Consider the following 11,922-nt stretch of genomic DNA (forward strand, 5'->3'; position numbering starts at 1 on the left):
ATATACTGGACCTATTATATACTGGAACTATTATATACTGGACCCGTTATATATACTGGACCTATTATATACTGGACCCATTATATATACTGGACCTATTATATACTGGACCCGTTATATATACTGGAACTATTATATACTGGACCCGTTATATATACTGGACCTATTATATACTGGACCCGTTATATATACTGGAACTATTATATACTGGACCTATTATATACTGGAACTATTATATACTGGACCCGTTATATATACTGGAACTATTATATACTGGACCTATTATATACTGGAACTATTTATATACTGGACCCATTATATATACTGGAACTATTATATACTGGACCTATTATATACTGGACCCGTTATATATACTGGAACTATTATATACTGGACCTATTATATACTGGAACTATTACATACTGGACCCGTTATATATACTGGACCTATTATATACTGGACCCATTATATATACTGGAACTATTATATACTGGACCCATTATATACTGGACCCATTATATATACTGGACCTATTATATACTGGACCCATTATATACTGGACCCGTTATATATACTGGAACTATTATATACTGGACCCGTTATATATACTGGAACTATTATATACTGGACCCATTATATATACTGGAACTATTATATACTGGACCTATTATATACTGGACCCGTTATATATACTGGACCTATTATATACTGGACCCATTATATATACTGGAACTATTATATACTGGACCCATTATATACTGGACCCATTATATATACTGGACCTATTATATACTGGACCCATTATATACTGGACCCGTTATATATACTGGAACTATTATATACTGGACCCGTTATATATACTGGAACTATTATATACTGGACCCATTATATATACTGGAACTATTATATACTGGACCCATTATATATACTGGACCTATTATATACTGGATCCGTTATATATACTGGACCTATTATATACTGGACCTATTATATACTGGACCCGTTATATATACTGGACCTATTATATACTGGATCCGTTATATATACTGGAACTATTATATACTGGACCTATTATATACTGGACCCGTTATATATACTGAAACTATTATATACTGGACCTATTATATACTGGACCCGTTATATATACTGGAACTATTATATACTGGACCTATTATATACTGGACCCGTTATATATACTGGAACTATTATATACTGGACCCGTTATATATACTGGAACTATTATATACTGGAACTATTATATACTGGACCCGTTATATATACTGGAACTATTATATACTGGACCTATTATATACTGGAACTATTACATACTGGACCCGTTATATATACTGGAACTATTATATACTGGACCCGTTATATATACTGGAACTATTATATACTGGACCCATTATATATACTGGAACTATTATATACTGGACCTATTATATACTGGAACTATTATATACTGGACCTATTATATACTGGACCCGTTATATATACTGGAACTATTATATACTGGACCTATTATATACTGGACCCGTTATATATACTTGACCTATTATATACTGGACCCGTTATATATACTGGAACTATTATATACTGGACTCGTTATATATACTGGAACTATTATATACTGGACCCGTTATATATACTGGAACTATTATATACTGGACCCATTATATATACTGGAACTATTATATACTGGACCTATTATATACTGGAACTATTATATACTGGACCCGTTATATATACTGGACCTATTATATATGCTGGACCTGTTATATATACTGAAGACAGTGTTTTACAGGAGGAAGGCCTGTTTCCAGCGCAACACGCCAGCTTCGGTGCCGGAGCGGGTTAACGGGAGCGCGAGTTTCAGCGGCCACTCAACTATTACATCGGTATTTCATTTTGCCTACAAAACAAAGTGATTCCTATTATTAAGCAAACAAAGTATTTTGATGTTGCACTGGACCAAAGACACACATCCGCACTGGCTCAAACTAAATACCCAATAAACACAAACATTTTTTGAATCACAATGAATATAAGACAGCGTTATCTAATAATCATGTTGCACTAAATGTCCTTCGCTGATGAGCATATGCTCCTCGATTGTCCACGAACATCTTTCAGTGTAGAAAATGAGTTTCACAAACAGAGGTAGAAGCTCCAGATGTCAACTTCTCCCCACTGGAAACCAGTCCAGACACTTCTTTACACAGGAATTGTCGGGCCACAAATAATTCTGAATGAACCACTTCAGGATCAGTTCAGTTCAGCGTGTGTTGAATGAGCTTTTGATGTCATTCTGTGGATCAAAGACTGAAAGTGCTTCAACACTTGCTGTTTCTTCCCCTGAAGCGCTCAGACTTTGAATCATCGAAGCTCCTCTTCGTTCCCTGTTTTGACTGTTGTAAGATGTCCTGTCCAGCGCTGTTCAAGTCTCTTAATCTGCTGCCACCACACAGGACAGAGACGGTTGGCTGTAAGTGAGTGTATAAAGCAAGTTACACACATTAAAGAAGTCTTCAGGCTCGTGGATATTGCTTGAACGACCACAAGATGGAGCTGATGACTGAAGCAATGCAAGTACGTCATATGGAATACCTCTTCCTAACTTGTCCTGCAACGTCCTCTTCGAACGTCCTGCAAAATGTTCTGTCCTCTGTTGTTCCCAGAGAGAAGGGAGTTCCCATCATGCACCTGGCTCAATATTTCAGAAGTTCTGAGCCCCGTCTTTAAAAAAAGCTCTGCAATTATTTGGTTGGTCAGGGTTTGAGCATCCCGTTTTTCAGTATTTGTCATGGAAAGAAGTCGCTCTGCGAATTGATAATTGTCTTTAACAAAGCGGACGATGATGGAAATATTTTCCATTCCGGTTGGGTCACGTTAGGGTGACATCATCATCATCTGATTGTGACCATGAGTCTGCAACTTCTCAAAAAACTTCTTCAGTCACCAGACTGCTCATGTTTGCAATAACGCCGCTTTGAACATCGTGAGAAGTGTAGGTTGCATTGCCGGGTATTGTGTGTATAACACTCCTAACTCTGGGTCTTAGTGGAGGGAAGAAAGTCCTCTTACAGCCTCTGTTAGACTCTCGAATGCTGTGCTTCCCTGAGTCAGCAGAGACACACACACACGTCCACTACAGAGGAGAGAGCAGCGACTCCTAGCTTACCCTAACCCTAACCCTGAGTCAGCAGAGACACACACACACGTCCACTACAGAGGAGAGAGCAGCGACTCCTAGCTAACCCTAACCCTAACCCTAACCCAGGGAGGAAATCTCCTGTCCACTTTCGGCTGTCTATGCATTTTTATATTCCGTTAGACTTAATCGATCATTCCTATCTAGCCATCACTTATAGAGCCGATACAAACCTATTGAAATAATTACTTTTTATTACGACTGTACATGAATAAATAGGCCATTTGGCCCTGGACTAATAGGGTATTCTACTAGGTACTAGGTACTAGGACCGCTGCTGTTCACTCTGTACATGCTACCCTTAGGAGATATCATTAGGAAACATGGCATTAGCTTTCACTGTTATGCCGATGATACTCAGCTCTATATTTCTTCAAAACCTAACGAAACTTATCAATTCACAAAATTAACGGAATGCATAGCGGATATAAAAAATTGGATGACTTGTAATTACCTACTTCTAAATTCTGAAAAAACAGAGTTTCTAATTATTGGACAAAAAACTTCCTCACGTAATAATCTAGAATACTGTCTAACACTCGATGGCTGCTCTGTTAAGTCTTCGTTGTCGGTTAGGAACCTGGGTGTGTGTGTGTGTGTGTGTGTGTGCGCTCTTTGATACCAATCTTTCATTTGAAAGTCACGTGTCTAGTATCTGTAAAACTGCATTTTTCCATCTTAAAAATATATCTAAATTACGTCATATGCTCTCATTGACAAATGCGGAACAATTAGTTCATGTGTTCATGACCTCAAGGATAGATTATTGTAATGCTCTACTGGGTGGTTGCCCTGCACGCTTAATAAACAAACTACAGCTGGTTCAAAACGCAGCAGCTCGAGTTCTTACCAGAACCAGGAAGTATGACCATATTAGCCCAGTTCTGTCAAAACTGCACTGGCTCCCTATTAAACATCGCATAAATTTTAAAATATTGCTGATTACTTACAAAGCACTGAATGGTTTAGCTCCGCAGTACTTGAGCGAGCTCTTAACGCATTATAGTCCGTCACGTCTATTACGATCTCAAAATTCTGGCCAGTTGATAATACCTAGAATATCAAAATCGACTGCTGGCGGTAGATCCTTTTCCTATTTAGCACCAAAACTCTGGAACAGTCTTCCTACCATTGTCCGGGAAGCAGACACACTCTGTCAGTTCAAAGCCAGATTAAAGACACATCTCTTTGACCTAGCCTCGCCTGGACCGATGACAACGCAGTGCTGAAGTGCCAACTAGTCTCTCCCTATGGAGGATCCCTCTACCACTCTACAGATAAGGCGTTGTCGGGAAAATTCGTCTTGCGGTCCTACCCCAAAGCAACAAATAAAATAAAATTCCTTATCAAAATTTTTAAGGAAAGACAAGTATTTTGTTTAGGCTTGGCTTGTAGGGAATTCCAAACCTGCGTATATTCAAACGCACATAACTATAGAACCCATTCTAAATGCGCATGTGACCGCCATCAGCGTTTCTCACAGGTTCGCGTTTAAAGTCTGTGTAGAGAGAATGGTGTCGTCTTAGCGGCCCCTAATTTGATAACAAATGATCATTGTGACAGAAGCAAATCAATTAAAACTAACTTTAGATGAAAATAACTTAACTCTGCTATAAAGCCAAAACAATCTCTGTTACCTTAAATTATACGCTTATCTCTGTAAAGCTGCTTTGAAACAATCTACATTGTTAAAAGCGCTATATAAATGAAGATGACTTGACTTGACTTGACTTGTCCATTCTATTGGCTCTATTCTATTTTGAATGCATAAATTAACATTTCTTTTTTTTTTCTTTTTTTTTATTAGAATTAAATGTCATTTTAAATTAAATTTATTTAAACTATTAAGTTTTATGTTCCCTCGCCTGGCTTTGCTCGAGATCCTCACAACACACTGACGGAGGAACATCTGACGATGAAGTCGACTCCCTCAGATGTGTGCATTAAAACAGACGCTACTGCTCATAATATAATATAAAATCCATACAGAAGTCAGTAATATAATATCAGCAGGTTTGAATGACACATTAATTAATTACTGTTTAACATATTTATGATGTTCAGAGCAATTATGTGCGTTTACACTCTACATTGCCGAATCAAAACCAAAATCGTTCTGGACACAACTGCATTTTAATTTATTTCACTGTCAAATGTTTTGCAGCTTCACCTGATAATTGATTACAATGCAAATGATAATAATTATTGTGTGTTGAAACTGACCTAATGTGAAACTCGAAACCTTGTGTTTATAGTCCAAACCCGAAGCTTTCTTCACTCTTTATAGATTGACCAACAGCCTCGGGTTGAAGATCAGATGAAGTATTACTCCAGTGGACATGTGCAGGTCCTGAGATTCTGCAGATCTGATGATGATAATGATGAGGATCACTCAGTTACTGAACTCATGCAGTCTCCAGGAGCAGATCTATGATAAATATATATATACAGGACCTGAGTGGAACCTCATCAGTCATCAAACACTGCAGCATTTCAGACAGTTCATGATGAAGACGACAGCAGCTTTCTTTCCTTGTGTTTAAAACAACAGTGTTTTTTGTGTTGGATTTAAACCCTCGATGACTGCTAAACATGCAGCATTAGAAGATGTGTGGGGCTTTGGTCATTTTCTTCAAAGTAAGACAAAGTTTTTCTTGACAAAGTAAGTATGAGGATATTGTGGTTTGAGCCTTGAGGAGAAATAAAGATGGTTTTCTCTTTCACTTTTGCAGACACCTTTGAAGCCCTTTGTGCGAATCCTCGGTTCTCTGTGAGCAGGACCCGTTTGAGAGCACATGGTGAGCGAGTCCCTGTCCTGTGTTTCGGAGATCCGGCGGGAATACGAGCTCATCCCAGCCGCCTTCGCTCTCGGACTCATTGCCTGTTTCTGCGGTGAGTCGCAAAGAAAGAACCTCAGGAAATCATTTCAACATGAACCCGAGAATACCACAGAAACACACATATAATGCAATAATAGGGATGAAATGATTTGTGCTGCCGTTTTCTTCAAAGGTAAAAAAAAACAAAAAACTTTCAGTGAAATCATTTAAGAGTTTGATTACACACAAAATGTTTCAGTACAGTTCAGTTGTTCACTTCTCGTGTACACACACAGTAAAAACGGAAATTCAATAAAACGTACCTTACTAAATAAATATAAATTTAACGTGTTTTATGTGAGAAATTTGAAGTATTGTAGGTTATTTTGCTCTGATTCACGGTCATGTGACAACCCGTTTTCACCGTTATGTCTGTGATTTTTGGGTAGGCCCTATATTACATTTATCATTATTTTGCTTATCCATTAATCTGTTGATTATTTCTTTGATAAAAAAAAAAAAAAAAAGATTAAACAGTTATAAATATAGTAAAAGTATCCACGCAAACCGGGCAAAGTGTTAAATGCTTACGAGTTTGAGGTGCGAAGAACACACACATTCACTCATAACTATATGACATTTCAACCGTCTGTTACATGTAGAACTTTAAATGTTTATTTAATGTCCAACAACAAAATGTGTGTTTATTCAGAATTATTGTTATAGTATAGTTTAAAACAAAGACCCGTTTGCTGTCGGGATGAGGCTTTATCCAAAATGGCAATAATCTTGTGACTTTATAACATTTAGAGATAAGGATATAACTGTGAAATGTATGTTATTCACAAAAAATCACAGATCTAACATATTAAACTACAACTGGCCTGCCACATTAAAGGAGTAGTTAAAATTAACATTATATCCCATGATTTACTCTCCCTCAACTCATGAGGTGTATATGACACACTTCTGTCAGACGAACACAATCAGAGTTATATTAATAAATGTCCTGCTCTTCCAAGCTTTATAATGGCAGTGAATTGCAACCAACAGATTGAAGCTCATAAAAGTGCATCAAGCACCACAGACATACGGCCAGTCCATTACAGGCCTCACACACACACACACACACACACACACACACACACACACACACAGAGAACTCCACACAGGCCTTCTGGCTCCACCATGACCTCTTCATGACCTCTTCATGACCTCTTCAGTGCCGTTAACTGAGGGGCAAATTCATTAAACACACCATTATTTCCGTCTTATTCACAAGACACTTTGCTTGCATTGAGATGTTAGCAAAAACACACACATGTAATATATATATGCAGTGTATATATATATATATATATATATATATATAAAATTTCACACTTAAAAATAGTTGTTGCTGAATTTTGCTTGGCAGTGTTAGCAGAATGTTAGATTGATCTGATTCATATGTACGAGATCCTGCACCACAGAAGATGCACGTTACATTTCTAACTTTGATTTAGCAGATGTGAAGTTGTGGTGTTTTTGTGGCGCCACCTATTGGCAGAACAGGCACAGTGTCCTGGTGCTTATGGTTACCAACAAAATGAATGTTCTTTTGCTTTGTGCACTAAAGCAGACTCGTGTGTCATTTGTGTTATTCCTAATATAAATATAATATAAAACTGTGCCAAAGACTCCTGTGCTGTTATTGGTTCAGATTCATGGTGAATTTAAAGCTTCTTCTGTGTAATTTGAAATCATAATTTCTGGCATGACAAATATGTGGTTATACAGGAGGTTGTGGTAAACTCATACTATAGTTTGCAATGAAGAGACTGATTGAGTAAAAGTTAAATTAATCCTCATGTTGATCCAAACCCATATGACTTTCGTCCTTCTGTGGAAAACAAAAGATGATGTTCAGCAGATGATGATCATCCGCTGTATCTAATTATTATTTCCTTTATTTTTTAACCAGGAGAATCACATTGAGATATTAGTATCTCTTCTTCCAGAGAGAACTGGTCAAGACGGCAGCACATAAAGTTTCACACAACAGAATCACAAAATGACAATACCACAATTTACACATTCAAGAACTAAATATATAGTAGCAAATCAAGAAAAACAATTATAAGTGTCCTTTAAAAAAGAGACGTTTAAAAGTGCTCAGGGTGTTACAAGACAGAAGGGACAGACACACGGATGTGGGTAATGAGTTTATTTTGAACAACCAGATGAGTGATCGGCAGTGCAGGCGAAGGTAAGCGGGTGAGTAGAGAGCCAGACAATACAGACTAGAATGACACAGTTCGTATTCTTCTAGATGGAGACACACAGGAATGGAGCAGACTCAGGAGAACACACTGGAGACGAGGAAGACTTGGAGAGGTTACAAGGAAACAGGTAAACACTTTGGAGTCCTAGAGGTAAGCACAGCATTAGCGTCTTGATGCAAACGATACCGGACAATGATTGAGAGTGAGAGGGGGCTTAAGTGCTGGAGGTAATTGCAGGACTGATGACGTGCAGGTGTGTGAGATCAGTAATCAGGAGAGGAAGTGCGTTGTGATTGTGTGAGGGTGGAGTCTGGCGCGGTTGTGACACAGGGTTGGAAGTGCATCTAGATTAAGTGCATTTTGCAATTCATTCCAAGCCCAAGGAGCATAAAAGAAAAGCACCTTTACCAGATTCTGACAATAGCCGTGGGGCTTTCAGCCGAATATGAGAACCAAACATAGTGCCATAACTATTTGTGTAATAAATCAAAAGATTTGATATATAAGAGGGTAATTTACCTAAAAGTACATATGTAGCTTTCTCCTTTGATGTAAAGATAACCAAGCTAAAGAATCATATAAAATGCACTGCTGCCTCCGTGACTCTGGACCAGAAACAAAGCGTAAAGCTGCTGATACACAGAATCTAATTTTCTAAGTAGAGATGTGTCTGCGTGCAGGGCCGTTTCTAGGGCGCAAACAGCCGGGGGGCGCCAGTGAGAGCCCCCACCACTCCAAGAGATTTTTTTCTCGCCCAAGCGAGTGGAAGAAAAATCCTTCTTTTTTACATTTCCGATAATGGAGCGTATATTTGCTCTAAGTGTCTGTCTTTTCAAAAAGACGCCCACCACTAAATATCTACAGTGGCATAGGTCGTAGGGCGTGAGGTGCTTGAAAGTAGCTTTTGATGCGTTCGACCCGAGTTCGAATCCGCCTTTTGCCGAACTCGCTCTTCTCCCTTTTCATGAGATGTAAAATTTATAGCCTAACATAAAGATCTCTAGCGTTATATTTTGTCAACGAACTAAAATCGAAATCTTGATATGGCTTTGCACCTTTATAAAACAGCACAAGACTTTAATTAAGTAGCCTATACAGGCATTCTGTTTGTGCTGCGTGATTTAGAGAAAAGTGCGTAGCCTACTTTTCTCATGCGATCAGCACGGTGATCTGGTGTTTTTCTCCAAAATAAAAGCTCAAGGGTTTATTTCTTGCAAAGTTGCAAGTGAAGAAATTAGGACAAAAGTATTGTAATTGTCCCATACTATAAGTGTAATGTAAAATATACTTTTGAAATATTAATTTTAATTTATACAGTATATTATTTGCTATATGGATTTTACGTCATAGGAATACTTATATAAATCATAAACACCAGTGATAATGTAATGTAGACTGAGACTCTATATCATAACTAATAAGATGTTTGAGCCCTCTTTAGTGTCCAGGTACAAGTCAATGGTTTTTCTTTGTTCAGTGTGCACAGTTCATGGGTTAAAGCTCTTAATTTTTAGCTCTCAAAGTGCACCAGATTGATGCATTAATTTAACCTTAAAATGTACAAAAAGTTCTTGCGGGGGAGCATGCCCCCGAAACCCCCTAGAGGGACAGAGGTCCACCCAACATAGTTTCACAAAATCCTATGGGAGAGAACGATCATTTATTAACTTTACTCCAGCATAGTGCAACAAATGGGGGGGGGCCTAGGGTGCCAAAAAGGCTAGAAACGGTCCTGTCTGCATGCATTCATATAAGATCACCGTTATCAATTATAGATAAAAGTGCACTCTCTACTATTTTCTTTCGGGCCTCATATGGAAAACAATTTTTTAAACAATAGAAGAACAAATAATTGTATCATCTGCATCCAAATGTAATTTAGCCTGAATCTATTCCATGACCTAAATCATTGATAAAAATAGAAAATAAAAGAGGGGCTAAAACGGATCCTTGAGGAACCCCGATGTTCACTTGAAGGAAAGGTGAGCTGTGATTTTCTACGGACACGCATTGAGTGCGTTCTGAAAGATAGTTTTCAAACCAATTTAGAGCTGCTTCACTAAGGCCTATAAACCCGAGTCTCTGTAACATTAATTTGTGATCTACAGAATCAAAAGCTTTTGATAGATCAACAAATAGAGCAGCATGTGATTTTTTTTACTGTCTAAAGAAGTTATAATATCATTTGAGACTAACATAGCTGCAGTAATGTTACTATGTCCTGTTCTAAACCTGACTGATAATCGTGAAGAATATTATTAACCGACAGTAATTGTTTTAATTGGTCATTTATCAGTGATTCAAAGACTTTCGCTAAAACTGGCAATCTGGAAATAGGACAGTAATTATTTGGATCTAAGGGATCTCCGCCCTCTAGTAATGGAGTAACCGTTGCCAATTTCCACATTTTTGGTATAACATTGGAGACAAGGCTTCAGTTAAATATAGAGGCTATAGGCTCTGCTACAAGATCAGCTGCCAATTTTAGGAAATAGGGCTCAATTTGATCAATTCTTGCCTTTTTTCGTTAGAGTTTTGTGAACCTGTGCAGTGGTGATGGGCACGAAATTAAATGATTGTGAAGGGCAGTATTGAGTAGTTCAGCAGTTTCCTTAAAGGTATCAACACCCGATTTAATAGTCGGTTAGGGTTACAATACAGATTGCATCAAAGCAGCTTCACAGTGATAACATGAAAATGATACAACAAAGTTTGTTTCTAGAAGAAAATTGCGTCATCGTCCACCTTAAGTAAGGCAGATCATTAATATTGTTGAATATTAAATGTACCCAACTAAGCAAAGCCAGAAGCCAAGGCAACAATAGACTCAGAAGTGGAGCCAACTCAATTAAATAATTATTAAAAGTATCTGCAATAACTTCTCTGCCCTTAACTACAGTATGATTAACATTTAAATGACAGATTTGGTAGCAGACTTGACTAATTTCCAAAACTTTGTAGGATTATTTAAATTTTCATTTATCGTTGACCGATAATAATCATGTTTTGCACTTTTGATGAATTTTGTGCATTTATTTCGTAATGCTCTGTAGGAGATCCAATCTAGAGAATTGTTTGATTTCTTTGCCTTAGCCCAAGCAGAATTCCTCTTAGGAATTAGTTCCTCTTAGTTTTATAGAAATAGAAACAGTATCATTACACCAAGGGTTATCTTTACCACTTATCCTAACCCTTTTGACTGGAGTGTGTGTATCACATATGGATGAGAATGTCGGATTTGAAATAATCCTAAACCAGAGTAACATCTGGCATACATGAAACAACACCCAAATCACTACTGTAGAGATCACGTAGGAAAACTTGTTCATTAAAATGCTTAAAAAATCTTTTATAAATATAACACAGTGAAGTTCTAGGAGTTTTACAGTTTCTCACACAGACAACTGCACAGTGATCACTAATGTCATTGCAAAAGACTCCAAATGCTGAATATCTGTAGGAAGCGTTAGTTAAAATGAAGTCCAATAAAGTAGATCTGTCCATCCTTTTGATTCATCTGGGTTGTTGAGTTAATCAACTGTACCAAACAAAGAGAGTCACAGATCTCTTTAAAAAGATCATAGGATGACGACAGCCAGTCTCAGTTAAAATTGCTAAGTATAATCAA

This window comes from Scardinius erythrophthalmus (genome assembly GCF_964197995.2).
Source record: "Scardinius erythrophthalmus genome assembly, chromosome: 20".
Classification (NCBI taxonomy): Eukaryota; Metazoa; Chordata; class Actinopteri; order Cypriniformes; family Leuciscidae; genus Scardinius; species Scardinius erythrophthalmus.